The 14,998-nt window shown below is 40.4% G+C and overlaps 1 protein-coding gene across 3 annotated transcripts in view; it reads left to right on the plus strand.

Moving 5' to 3' along the window:
* Positions 1-14,998, plus strand: part of FOXN3 (forkhead box N3) — a 398,885-nt gene that overhangs the window by 70,431 nt on the left and 313,456 nt on the right. The gene's annotated exons all lie outside the window — the stretch shown is intronic.

Genomic DNA, 14,998 nt, shown 5'->3' on the forward strand with positions numbered 1-14,998 from the left:
ATCCATCCATCCATCCATTCAGTTCCTTCATGTTGCAAATACTTGTTAGACATTTCCAAACTAACTGTTGAAAATTTATGTCCAGCAAAAACATTTTCAAGACCCAGGTGGACATACTTCTCTAGAGAACTATGCCATACAAACTTCTGTTAGCAACTGTCTTGGGACATTTTATCCTAACAAATCTGACTTTTAAAGTCCTAAAGCTCATTCTTTTTCTTTCTAACTGGTTGCATTAGTGTCCCAGGCAACTTTATGTGCAAGATGTTTGTTTGTTTTTGCATGCAGTACTGTGAAAGTCCAGTGTGAGGCTTTGCTTTGGATTTGGGTCTGTATTAAGCAGGTCTCTTAGAGGGCAGTGGTAAAAACTAATTGACTTGGCCAAGGACGGCATCTGTTTTTAGGGTCTTGATCTTACTACATACCACACGGTTATTTGTTGCTGGCTTTGCCACTCTCTCTGTTTCCTTAGAAATATCCCAGATCCTGAAATCTGCTATAAATTTACTGTGGATGGATTTTGCATTTCCTTCCACTCCCATGCTGCACACACCGCTTGGAAGAAATGAAGTGAGAACACAACTAAAAGTGTTTATCCTGCTGTTCTTTGCATTTTCTTTGTTCTCCAGATACATTGTGATATCTGGAGATCAGATTTCATAGACAAGTAGAAACAGCTGGGGGCACTTGTTTTTGTAATTTCATGTTAAATTCATTTCCTTAAAAATCTGTCTTGAGAGGAGTTTTCTTCAGACTTTTCTCCCATTTTGGTGTGTTTCTCTCCCCCACCATAGGATTTACTTTGTTTTTAGCCTAAGAAGACACAGCCATGGTGGACTGTCCCTAATGTGCCTCTCTCTGTCACCCCTTGAGTGTCCTCGGGAATGCTTTCTAAACATGGAAGGTTTGCTCTGTGCTAAGCACTCTGGGGATGACTTAACTCAGTAAATACCTCCACTCACTCCTAGGGGCAAGTAATGCCATTATTCCCATTTGGCTGGAAACAGGCTCAGAAAGTTTAATACATTTTTAAAAAATATTTTATTTATTCATTTGAGGGAGAGAGAGAGAGAGAGAGAGCACTTGCCAGTAAAGGGAGGGGCCGAGGGGGAAGGAGAGGAAGAATTTTAAGTAGACATCTGCCCACTATGGAGCCCAACACAGGGCTTGGTCTCACGACCCTGAGATCATGACCCTGAGATCATGACCCAAGCTGAAACCAAGAGTTGGATGCTTAACTGACTGAGCCACTTAGGCACCTCAGAAGTTTAATCAGTTTTTAAGCCAAAGTCACACAATGTAGGTGAAGAGCAAGACCAAAGTTGTATTTATATAATTTAAAAATCTTTCTCTTGCTGTTGGTCTAGCTGCAATTCCCTCTTTATTTCTCCACTTTAGGCACCCCCCCTTTTTCTTTTAATCTGTGACAGAGTTCTTAAAGTAAAAAGGGGGGGCGCCTGGGTGGCTCAGTTGGTTGAGGAACAACCTTCGGCTCAGGTCGTGATCCCGGACTTCTGGGATCAAGTCCCACATCGGGCTCCCAGCTCTTGGGGAGTCTGCTTCTCCCTCTGACCTTCTCCTCTCTCATGCCCTCTCTCACACATTCTCCCTCAAATAAATAAATAAAATCTTAAAAAAAAGGGGGGGGGAGTGATTTGTGTATTATTTTCATTAGACCAAGTATTTTCTATGTGCGTTTTGCAGAATATTAGCCTGCGAGATGTTTAAGAAGAGTCTTGCATCAAATTAATTTGGTCAAAACTGCACATTACATCCCCTTCTGGGAAATTCTGAATTCAGCTTTGCATATTAAGAAGTCTGAGATGTACTTCAGCAAGAAAGTGTTTTTATTTTAAAATTTTAAAATTTTATTGTTATTTAATTTTCTTAAATTTCCATTTGCACCCTCTTCTTCTTTTTTATTTTTCTCCTAATGCCTTTAAGAGCACAATTTGAAAAAGTCTTCAGCGAAAAGACAAATAATGAACTTGGTGCATTCCACTATGCAACTGAAGTTTTTGAAAAAGAAGTGGAAGAAAACAGAATGCTCTCAGGCCCCATAAAGATCACAACCTTGTGCTTCACCCTGTTCCACTTTAATTTTTTTTTATTTATTTATTTATTTTTTTATTATTATTATTATTTTTTTTAATATGACAGACAGAGAGCACTAGTAGGCAAAGAGGCAGGCAGAGAGAGAGGAGGAAGCAGGCTCCCCTGCTGAGCAGAGAGCCCGATGCGGGGCTTGATCCCAGGACCCCGGGATCACGACCTGAGCCGAAGGCAGCGGATTAACCCACCGAGCCACCCAGGCGCCCCCTGTTCCACTTTAAAACTGTTTTATTTTTACCCACATTCCTCCAAGGGAAGAAATGTGAGTTTCCTGCTCTTTGTCTCCTACCCTGAGACTTGGGATTTTTTTTTTTTTTAATTTTTTTTTTTTTTTTGCCGTCTGTCCCCCTCTGCACCCACCAATGTGTGGTAAGCTCTTTGAGGAGAGGAGCTGGGCTGTGGCATCTTTATGGTCTGACAGTGGCTTAGTAACTACATAGAAAGTAGAGAAATGACCTGCATTTGGAATAAAGGAACAAATGCAGTCTGTAGATCTCTTTTTCTGAGTTGACTCTAGCCAAGTGAATAACCCCCTCTTTGAGTGACAGAGAGAAATTTGAGAAGCTGCAGTAACTCATTTATATCACTAGGGTTCCATTTGGAAAATGATACCTCCTGTTGTCTAATTTAATTAGTAATTGTGTTTTCAGTTCCAATTGAAAGCCTCAGAAGAAAGGATGGTAATAAACTGTTTTTGGTATTATTATTATTATCTAATTATATTTACTATTGTGACGGTTTTAGATTAAGACACTTTGCAAGAAGGTACTTCTCAGTGTTATCTAATTGGTTTGTCTCTTGTTCTTTCCCCACCTCCTGGGTGTTCTGATGTCCGGTATTTAGAATGAGCCCTCTTTCACAGACCTATAAATTGATGCACACAGTTTTGTTGTTATTGATCGTTTGTTTTTGAACACATGGCCTGAAGTTTTATGGCAAGTCCATTCTGAATACAGAGTTTGAGCCTCAAGTCTTCTCTGAGATGTCACCTACGCATTGACAAAGGCAATGTGTTCCCGGGGATGACGGCCCAACAGGAAGACCTGTTGGAAGTTGGAAGTTGGAAGATGGGGGTTCCGCTTTGGCTCTGCCATTACTGGTTGGCTGGCTTTGGACAGTTCACTCACATATTCGTCAAGCATTTTATGGACCACCTACTAGGTGGTCGGTGCTCGGCTAGATGCTAGGACTACACAGATGAGTAGCTTGTTCTTTTTTTTTTTTTTTTTTAATGTTTTATTTATTTGACAGAGAGAAATCACAACTAGGCAGAGAGAGAGGAGGAAGCAGACTCCCCGTGGAGCAGAGAGCCTGATGTGGGGTTCGATCCCAGGACTCTGGGATCATGACCTGAGCTGAAGGCAGAGGCTTTAACCCATTGAGCCACCCAGGCGCCCCGAGTAGCTTGTTCTTAACGAACTTCCTGTTTGGCCTGCAGACTCAGACCTAGAAAGCAACGAGCTCAGGAAAATGCTGTGGTGCTTTGTGGGACGTATGTGAGGGGAAAGTGGGAGCCCAGAGCAGGGAGGGACAACATGATCTGTGATGCCACTGGAAGGCTTCATGGCAGGAGTGATTTGGGGTTGAGTTTTGGGGGGAAAAAATAGTATTATAGAGGGATTACAGCATGATAAAGAATTTGGACTTTATGCCCCTATTAATTTTCTGGTCATGCGAGCCAGTGAAGGATTTTAAGTAGGAAACAGCACAGTTGTTTTTGCATTTTAGATAAGTGTGGAGGTTGAGTTGACTTCATCTCTGGGAGCCTCACTCTTCTCGTCTGTAAGATGGACCCACTTCTCTTGCCTCATAAGTTCGTTTGGGTCACATTTCTGTCTCTGAAATGCGTTGAGATTAGGTGACGTGCAGTCATGGCTTTCTGAGCCCTTACTCCTCGGAGCAGCCCTGTGATGGTCAGTATTGCTATTACGTGCTTTTTAGAGGGGAACTGACCCAGGGACACAGCTAGCGCTCATGGTGCAGTCAGGATCGGAACTCAAGTCTGCCAGATTCTGGAACCCCAATGCGCTGAGCTACCCCCACTGCCGGTAAGGTGCTGGCGAGTCTTTCGTCCTTATCTCCCGCCCCGAAACACCTTATCTGGTGGCTGTATTTTGCCTCCAGTGACCTTAGCAAAGCATTGATGTAGTGGAAAGACTCAAGATCAGCACCAAACAAATGTGCCATTATTTACAGCTGTTTAATCTTTGTCTCTGATAATGTGGTCTTTTATCATTAAATAGATCCAAATTTATGGAGTGGGATATGTGACTTTAATTCTTCTGTACTAACTGGGTGTTATAAACAGTATATGTTTCTGTGGGCACAGATATAAATCTTCCTTCCAGTGGTAACAGAAAATCAATCATGACTCTGACCCCATCCTTTTGGGGAGTTCTTTAGAAGATCCATATTGTGAATAGGTAAAAATAAAATTGAATTGAAGAGGATATGAGACAGTTTAGAACAAGGGAAAGACCTTGGACAGGGTAGGCTTGTCAAGAGGAGTTGCCAAAGAACAGAAGAAACAAAGGTAAGGAAGTAGGCTTGGTGAAGTCAGCAAGCTCTGCTTCTTGAAAAGACGGTCTGGAAAATATCCTACAAGTTCACACACAGGCAGTCGCAATCCAAGGACACGTGAACAGCACCCCTTACAAAAAAAGTTGATTCACTATATTTTCTCTGTAGTAGGTCAGTGCAGGGTGGAAAAAGGCCACATTATCTGCTGACTGTGAATGAATGCCTTCAGGTGTTGCCGCTTGAAGATTCAGGAGGTTCAAGAAGAATCATTAAAAGAAAACGCCATTCCATGTTTCAACCTGTGTTCAGTGTGCCAAAAAATAGCCCTGAAAAATGCCACAGATACACATTTCGTGGTCGGGGAGGAATGTTGTGATCAGCCTTCAGCTGCTCATAAAAAATAAATACTGCTGTGTTCCTATTTGGACCATTTCTTGAAGATCTCTTAGAATAGATTTGTAGCTGAAATTTCACCTCATCTTGAAGAAGAAGAAGAAAAGGAAGGAAGGAGGAAAGGAAGGAAGGAAAGAAAAGAAAGAAAGAGAATTTGTGCCTTACTTAAAACACGAGGCATGTCATGCCAGAGTAAGGTAATGGAATCAGCAGGAAAAAATGCTCCATTGAGATAAAACAGCTGTCTTTTATACTCACCACTTAAGGATAATTCACCTGCTGTTTGTAGGTTATGCTTTAATGGGAAGGAATATTAAGGGAATGAGAAAGAATTTCTTATTAAGTGAAAGCTCATTGCAAAAAATATATATACCCCCAGTTGCAGCAGCTGTTTGAGAAGAGCAGGTTCTGGAATGTGAGTGAAAGTATATCCCCCAAGATCCTGCCACCTGGCATGTGGGAAGAATGGAGTAAATACAAGATGTGCCAAGCCATCAACAGAATAGACCTCGGGCCTTCCGTGTGAGGTTTTTTGGGTGTCACCGCCCAGCTCACTAGTTCTCAAACGTGGATGTATCTTGGAATCACCTGGGGAGTTTGGCAGAGGGGAGGAAAAGTGGGCTGCCCGGTTCCACACCCAAAAATTCTGATTTAATTGCTCTGGGCTGTGCCCTGGGCATGGGGATTTTTAAAAGGTCCCCCAGAGTCTCATGTAGAGCAAAATTTGAGAACTGCTGGCCTAAATGATGACTAATTTCTTTCTCCACTTGTGTTCTTTGCAACTAGGGCCATTTACTACGGGAACTTAAGTTTAGAAGCCTCAGTCCTTCAAAGCCAGGCTCATAGAGCATGTGACTAGGTCTTCAGGTTAATAAATTCCTCTCTTTAAGGGCTAAAGAGTAACATTCCAATGTTCTTTTGAAAAATGAGCCCTGAGATTTTTTTTTTTCCCCATCACAGAGAAAGTGTAAGTATCTTCTCTCTGAACTTCATAGTAGGAAAAAAGCAAAAAGCAAATGAGTGCACCAGATGCAGGCAAAGTTCCCAGTTCTGTAGGTGGGGAGATGGTCAAGCTTTTGTTGACCAAGGTATCTTGGGGGATTGAGTCTTGACCCTAATTTCATGCTGTTAAGAAAAGAAGAACGGAAGGAAGAAAAAGAAAAGAAATAGAGCTACATTCTTGATTAGGTCAGGCAATCAGAACCACATATCCCAACTCAAGTGGGAGCTTTTCTTTCCTTTTTGGGATTTCCAGGGAAAGCCAGACAGTATGGTACAACATAAATAAGAAATGTGGTTTTCAAAGTTAGTACTTTGCTGATGATAAGCTTGGACCTTCAATAATTCACTTAACTTTTATGAGATGGTTTTTCTAAAGTATGAGTAATACTATCCTTCTGTCTTCTCCAAAATAAGATACACTTCGGTGAAGGACATTTAATTCCCTAGAAGCTCTTCCCTCCCAAGCCAGTACATTCTCATGGAGTTATTGAGAGCGGATGTCTTGACTTCAACACCAGCCAGAGAGAAAGTTGGCAAGTCACGGGGGTGGGGAGTGGTATCCAGGTGGAATGAAGGCAAAAAACAGGCTTGGTGCTCCTCAGACAGAATGTGCCCACCAATCTATAGATGCTGTGAAAATACAGATTCTGACTCAACAGGTCAAGGGAGGAGGGGCCCTTGAGAGTCTGCATTTCCCACAAATACCTTTCCAGGGGTTGCCGACGACGCTGATCCCCGGGTCACACTTTGAGAGGCATGGCGGTGCGGAACAGCTCTGTGCTCAGGGGAATGCTTTTCTTAGGGCAGCTGGAAGAGAGTACGCCATGGCCCATGAAGACGGTGTTGTATAGCTATTGTGTAAGCAGCGAATGAATGAAGCACAAACATGAGGATCATCTTGTGTCTTTGAGTTCATGTGGCCCCAAGCACCTTGCTGTGACCAATGCCTATTTATGTTCTGGACTCCCCTTTTTATAGATACTAATTTTTATATACTTTCCATTTTCTGTATGACCTTCAGGGGAGCCCGAGTATAAAAATTTAGGGTTTTTTTCCATTAATTTTTCCCCCCATTTTTATTGAGTTGGTGTGTCGGCCTCTCATCTTTCTCTGTGGTTCAGCCTAACATATCTCTTGAATTTTTGTTACCTACATATATAGCAAGATCTCTTTTATCTGGTGCCTGTGACAGTGATGTTTTTAAAAAATTCAGTAGATAAGTGCTAGAATTACTCAAAATAATCATCTAGTTGACCGCATCCTCATTAGTTATCAGTGGAAGTGGTGGGATAAAAATCAGCCAGCCAACATTGTTATAAGTAAGATCCTCTAATCATATATTTTTTTGCCCAACTGATAGACCTTTGTTTTGCTGCTATAAATCAGTGGCTGTGTTGTGTTTCCCTGATCGCTTCATAATGTTCTTACACATTATTTAGGTTTGTAAAGTTTAAGAATAGATGTAATTTCATGTGTTCTAATTTGAACATGGAGTTTGGAAAGGGAAGAGGGTTTTAAAAAAACAGGACTGTGACATGTTTATTATAAACATGTGACAACGGAACCAGTGATTATGCTGGCGGTGTGTCTATATTGTACCTTGTCGACAGAGAGCTTTTATGTTTGCGCATTTCCGTGGTATTTTCTTTCTTTAAAAAAATTAGAACTGGGGCACCTGGGTGGCTCAGTGGTTTAAGCCGCTGCCTTCGGCTCAGGTCATGATCTCAGGGTCCTGGGATCGAGTCCCGCATTGGGCTCTCTGCTCGGCAGGGAGCCTGCTTCCCTCTCACTCTCTCTGCCTGCCTCTCTGCCTACTTGTGATCTCTCTCTGTCAAATAAATAAATAAAATCTTTTAAAAAAAAATTAGAACTGATGATGTGATGATGTTTCTGGGAAGACTTTAAACACATTCTGGTTTAAAATAGACCACTATGGGGGCACCTGCCTGGCTCAGTTGGTTAAGCCTCTGGCTTTGTCTCAGGTCATGATCCCAGCGTTCTGGGATCGAGTCCTGCATCGGGCTCCCTGCTCAACGGGGAGCCTGTTTCTCCCTCTGCCTCTCCCCCACCTCCCCCTGCTGTGTGCACCCTTTCTCGAATAAATAGATAACATCTTAGACAGGCATAAAATAAAATAGTCCTCTATAACTAGGCTTCTTCTTGAAGTTTCTATGGTTTTCTCTCAGCACTGCAGACCTTTTGAAGTATTAGCTGATTTTCACCCGCCACAGTCTGTTGCTTCTCACTCCCTGAGCCAGTGATTCCCGAACGTTAGAGTCGCCTGAAAGTCAAATGACTACAGGACTGCTGGGCTCCATTGCCAGGGTTTCTGATTCAGGAGGTATGCGGTGACACCTGAGATCCTGGATTTCTCTCGTATGGCCTGTTGATGTTCAAACTGCTGGTCCACCCACCCCACGTGGAGAACCCTGCAGGTGACTTGCGAAGTGTGGTCTGGAAACAGCAGTGTGTATCATTGTTCCTGGGGTCTTGTCAGAAATGCAGGAGCTTAGGCTCCAGCCTGCACTGACAGACTGAGTCAGAGTGCGTTCTTACCCAGGTCCTATGTGATTTGCGTGCACATTAGAGTTTGAGAAGCCCTGCACTGAGTTACTCGTAACGCCATAAACACTCTGATGATAGCTTTAAGATTTTACGGGCACTGAGGCAACAGGAAAGAGAAAATCCTAAAGAAATTGGAACTCTTTGGTACCTAGTAAATCTCTCACAGTGTCTTCTCTGACAAGCTGAGGTCAACTTGACCATGGTTGAACTAACTGAGAAGAGTGCAATTCTGTAGCATTCCGGAAAGTAATTTCCAATTTTTCCTTTAATTCTAAAGAAAAATGACGCGTGTATTTATTTAACCCCCTTACCTGGGCGCCTGGGTGGCTCCGTTGGTTGAGCGACTGCCTTTGGCTCAGGTCAGGATCCTGGAGTCCCGGGATCAGGTCCTACATCAGGCACGATGCTCAGCGGGGGCTCTGCTTCTCCCTCTGACCCTCCCCCTCTCATGCTCGCTCTCATTCTTTCTTGCTCTCAAATAAATAAATGGAATCTTTAAAAAAAAAAAAAATAAAACCACTTACCTAAAAAGCATCATAGTATTTACGAATTGCTTCTCATAACAAAGCTAGCATAAATAATCAGATGCATTCATTGTGTGTTCTGCCAACAAATTTTGGAAATACTCAAGAGAGCTTGGTGGGCAGATGGGCCTAGAGATCAGGAGTTGTTAGAGGCCAGACCACTGCAGATTCTTATCTATCTCTCTTTCTTTCTTTTTTTTAATTTTTAAATTTTTGAGTAATTTCTACACCCAACGTGGGGCTCAAACTTATAACCCTGAGATCAAGAGTCGCATGTTGTACCAACTACGCCAGCCAGGCGCTTCTCTTCTCCACCTTTCTCCACAGCCACCAGACTATCTAGTAAAACCTAAATGTTTTTCATTATAATCCAGAGACATTGTCTAATCTAGCAGAAAGTAAACAATAACAAGAAAAGATTTTCTGGAATAGTCCATTACTCAGAACCGAAAGAGCTCCCTTCCTGAACAAATGAAGAGTCTAATGTATTTTTTCTTTCAATTTGATTACATGACAAGCCTTTGGAATTCTGAGGTGTTACTTTCTTAAAAGAGGAAAGTAGTATCTGACATGGGCAAATATATTTTTTTGCCCCAGGTTTCCAGGAATTATAAGTGGAAAAAAGAGGAGTAGAGGGAGAGAGAAGCAGTATGGAAAGACAATAAAAGGATGGAGATTTTGCAAATATTTTTTGTATTCTTTAGTTGTAAACAAGGCCCCAAAGACAGCAGGCTACATCTTCCGGAGGTTATCTATTTAACATGAAGACTTGTGGCAAGAATTGTTATATAATCTAACTAGTAATTGATATTAAATGTTATATTTATATTAAACACAGACCATTTATGAACTAGGAAGTAACATGTGTATAGATTTTTAAGATACAGTGTAAGAGGGGCGTCTGGGTGGCTTGGTCTGTTAAGGATCCGACTCTTGATTTTGGCTCGGGTCATGATCTCAAGGTCATGAGATAGACCCCCTTGTCAGGCTCTACGCTAGGCTTGGAGCCTGCTTAAGATTCTCTCTCTCCCTCTACCTTTGTGCATTCCTCCCTCCTTCTCAAAAAAGAAATTTGGTGACTGGCTGCTTTGGGGGTTATATCCTCAGACCCTAGAGTTTTACTTGTTTTCTTCTATACAGATTCATGGGTGGGAAACTTTAAGAAGCATGTCTTAAGATACCAGGTCATCTTTTTAAAAAAATACCTTTACTAAGGTATACTTGATACGTAATATGCTACACATATTTACAGTGTGCATTGGTAAGTTTTGACGCATGTATACACCTGTGAATCCGTCCTAACAATCAAGATAATGAAGATACCTGTCACCTGCAAAAGTGTCTTCCTTCTCCTTTGTAATCTCCCCTTTCATCCCTCCCCACCCTGCATCAAGTAGGCAAGCGACCTCTAATCTGCCATCTGTCACTACAGATTACTTCGCACTGTCTGGAATTTTTATATAAGTGCAATCATACAGTATGTACTTTTGGAGGGAGCGTGTCTGGCTTCTTTCATTCAGTAAAATGATTTTCAGATTCATCCATGTATGCAAGACGTAGACGTGCATAGAGTTGTATTAACCCTTCAGTCCCCTTTATTGCTGGGTGGTATTCTATTAAAGGGATATATTGCACTTTGTTTTCCCATTCACCTTTTGATGGACATTTAGTTTTGTTTCTCTTTTTAAAGATTTATTTATTTGAGACAGAGCGCACGCAAGCAGGGGGAGGGACAGAGGGAAAGGAAGGGAGGAAGGAGCAGATTCCCCACTGAGCAAGGATCCTGATGTGGGGCTCCATCCCAGGACCCTGGGATCATGACCTGAGCAGAAGGCAGAGGCTTAACCTACTGAGCCACCCAGGTGCCCCTTGATGGACAATTGAGTTGTTTCCAGTCTATGGCTGTCAGAAACGCAGCTGCTTTGAACATTTGTGTACAAATGTACGTATGGGGGCGCCTGGGTGGCTCAGTGGGTTAAGCCGCTGCCTTCGGCTCGGGTCATGATCTCAGGGTCCTGGGATCGAGTCCCGCATCGGGCTCTCTGCTCAGCAGCGAGCCTCCTTCCCTCTCTCTCTCTCTCTCTCTGCCTGCCTGTCTACTTGTGATCTCTCTCTGTCAAATAAATAAATAAAATCTTTAAAAACAAAAAACAAAAAACAAAAAACAAATGTACGTATGGTTCTATGCTTTCATTTCTTTTGGGTCAGTGCCAAAGACTGGAATGTTTAATTTTTAAGAAGCTGCCAAAATGTTTCCCAAATTATTCATACCGTTTTACATTCTCACCAGCAACATGGGAGCTCCAGAGGCTTCACCTCTTTGCTAAAACTTGGTATGATCTTCATAAATTTTAGCCATGCTACTTACTAGGTGTGTACTGGCGTATCTCTTCAGAGATTTCGTTTCCCTACTGACTCATGTTGTTGAGCGGCTTCTCGTGTTCTTCTTTGCCATTAATACATCTTCTTTAGTGAAATGTCTGTTGAAGTCTTTGCCCATTTTACTGTTGGTTTGGTTATATACTCATTGAGTTTGGAGGGTTTCTAAAAAATATGTTTAAGATATAAGCTCATTGTCAAGTATGTGATAAGCAAATATTTTATCACAGTCTCTGACTTGTATTTTCCATTTTTTGACCAGGTCTTTGGAAGAAAAGATATTTTTTCATTTTATTTATTTATTTATTTTTTTTTAAAGATTTTATTTATTCATTTGACAGAGAGCACAAGCGGGGGGAGCAGCAGGCAGAAGGAGAGGGAGAAGCAGGCTCCCCGCTGAGCAGGGAGCCCGATGTGGGGCTCGATCCCAGGACCCCAGAATCACGACCTGAGCCGAAGGCAGATGCTTAACCGACTGAGCCACCCAGGCGCCCCTATTTTTTCATTTTAGAATATGCTTTATCCAATATTCATTTAATGGGTTGCACTTTTGGTGTTATATCTAAGAGGTCTGGCCTGATATGATTGTCTCATTGGTTTTTCTCAAAAAGCTATAGTTTTACATTTAGAGTTGTGGTGTCTTTTGAATTAATTTTTGTATATGAGGCAAGGTATGTTTGGGGGTTCATTTTTTAAATACATGGATTTCAATTTATTCCAGAACCATTTGTTGAAACAAACTTTTTTCTCTACCAAATTATTTTTATACCTTTATTTAAAACTAGTTGACCAAATATATGTGAGTCTGTTTCTGGACTGTGTATTTTGTTTTATTGATCTGTCTTTTTAAAAAATATATTTATTTATTTAATTAATCTGTACACCCAACATGGGGCTTGAACTCATGACCCTGAGATCAAGAGTTGCATGCTCTTCTGACTGAGCCAGGCAGGCGTCCCTATTTGTCTGTCTCTATGCTAATGCCCTCTGTATTGATTATTGTAGTTTTAGAATAAGTCCTAGGGTCATGTAGTGAAATTCCTCCAGATTTGTTCTGCCTGTTGTTTTGGGCATTCCGAGTCCTTTGTGCTTACACAGGAATTGGTAATCAGCTTGGCAACTGCTACAGAAAAGCCTGATGTTGAATCTAGATCAATTTAAAGAGAATTAACATCTTAATGGTACTGAGTCTTCAATCCATGAACATGGTCTATGTGTCCATTTATTTAGGTCTTTAATTTCTCTCAGCAATGTTTTGTAGTTCTTAGAATACAGGTTTTGCATATATTTTGTCAGATTTATCTCTCAGTATTTCAATGTGTTTATGATATTGTAAATTCTGTCTTTTAAAATTTAATTTCTGATGGTTTGCCAAGATAACGAAATGCAACTGATTTTTGTTTATTCATGTTGTATCATGCTATCTTGCTGAATTCACTTATTCGTTTGTTTGTTTTTTGTAGATTGGCATTTTCTATGAAGATGGTCATATTGTGGAAATACAGTTTTACTTCTTCCTTTCCAATCTGATTACATTTTACTTCTTCTTGTCTTGCTTTCTGACTAGACCTCCAATACAATGTTAAATAGAAGTGGTGAGATGCTCATTTGGTTAAGTATCTGACTCTTGATTTCTGCTCAGTTCATGATCTCAACGTTGAGATAGAGCCTCATGTTGGGCTCCGTGTCGGGAATAGAGCCTGTTTAAGATTCTCTCTTGCCCCCTCCCCACCCCCCTTCTTTAAAAAAAAAAAGCAAAAAAAAAGTGGTGAGAGAAACATCTTGCCTTGTTCCTGATCTTAGAAGAAAAACGTTGTCTTTTAGGTATGATAGTAACTATGGAGTTAGGGTTTATTTTTTCCTCTTTTTATAGATATTCTTTCTTAAGCTGCGGCGGTTCCTTTCTATTCCTAGTTTGCTGATAGATTTTACCAAGAAGCGATACTAGATTTTGTCAAATGCTTTTTCTGTGTTTACTGAGATGATCATATGACTTTTCAGTTTTAGTTGTTACTATGGTGAATTATATTGATTTTGCTAATGTAAAATCAACCCTGCACTCCTAGAATAAACGCCACTTGGGCCTGACTTACCTTTTACATTTATTATTAGATTTGATTGGTTCAACTTCTTTTTGTTAAGAATTTTTGCATGTATATAGTCCTGAAAGATACTGGTCTTTAGTTTTCTTTCCTAGTATATCTTTTTCTAGTTTAGATATTGGATTGATCCTGGTCTCATAAAATAAAGTGGAGAACATTTTCCCTTCTTCAGTTTCCTAGAAGTTTTGTGTATAGTGTTATTTTTATTTTAAATGTTTGTTAAAATTCACCACTGAAATTATCTGGGCTTGGAGTCTTTGAAGGGAAATTTTTAGTTACAAGTTCAGGTTTACTAATAAGATGTAAGATTATTCAGATTATTTTTTCTTTTCCATTGGCCAATTTGTGTCTTTCAGGGAATTTGCAACTAAATTATTGAATTTATTGGCATAAAATTATTCCTTCTGTCCATTTACTATACTTCTAATATCTACAGACTATAGTAATATCACCTTTCTTATTCCCGATATTGGTAATATGTTTTCTTCCCTCCTTTTTTCCTGATAATGCTGATTAGAGATTTAGCAGTTCTGTTGACCTTCTGAAAGAACTAGCTTTTGGTTTCATTGAAATTTCCCTATTTTTTTCCTATTTAATTGATATTTTTCTTTATTATTTCCTTGTAATTAATTTGGGTTTCATGTGCTATTCTTTTTCTAGTTTCTTAAGGTGGAAGACACTGAAGTTATTAATTTGGGACCTTTCTTCTTGTATAATATAAGCACTTAGTATTATAAATTTTCCTCTTCCTTAGCTTTAGCAGTGCCCTACAAATTGTAATATGTTATTTTCATTTTCATTCAGTTCAAAATACCTTCTCATTTTCCTTTTGATTTCTTCTTTGACTCATGGGTTATTTATAGGTGTTTTATTTATTTTTCAGTTATTTGGGAATTTCTCAAATATCATTCTATTATTGATTTCTAATTTAATTCCATTATGGTCAGAGAACACATTTGTATAGCTTGGATCTTTTTACATTTATTGATATGTTTTATGGCCCTGAATGCGATCTAGCTTGGTAAATGTTTCCTGGGCACTTGAATGTGTCGTGCTCTGTTGTTGGGTGTAGTGTTCTTGACATTATGTCAGTTTTGTTGACAGTGTTGTTCAAGTGTCCTATCTTTACTAATTTTTTTAAAGATTTTTTTAAAATTCATTTGAGAGAGATACAGAGACAAAGACAGAGAGATCACAAGCATGGGGAGAAGCAGAGGGAGAGGGAGAAGCAGACTCCCTGCTGAGCTGGGAGCCTGATGTGGGGCTCAATCCCAGGACCTGGAGATCACGACCTGAGTGGAAGGCAGATACTTGACCATCTGAGCCACCCAGTCACCCCTCTTTACTGATTTTTTTTTTCTAATTTTTTTTTTAAACTTATTTGACAGAGAGAGATCAGAA

Source organism: Meles meles, chromosome 6 (genome assembly GCF_922984935.1).
Source record: "Meles meles chromosome 6, mMelMel3.1 paternal haplotype, whole genome shotgun sequence".
In the NCBI taxonomy this organism is placed as follows: Eukaryota; Metazoa; Chordata; class Mammalia; order Carnivora; family Mustelidae; genus Meles; species Meles meles.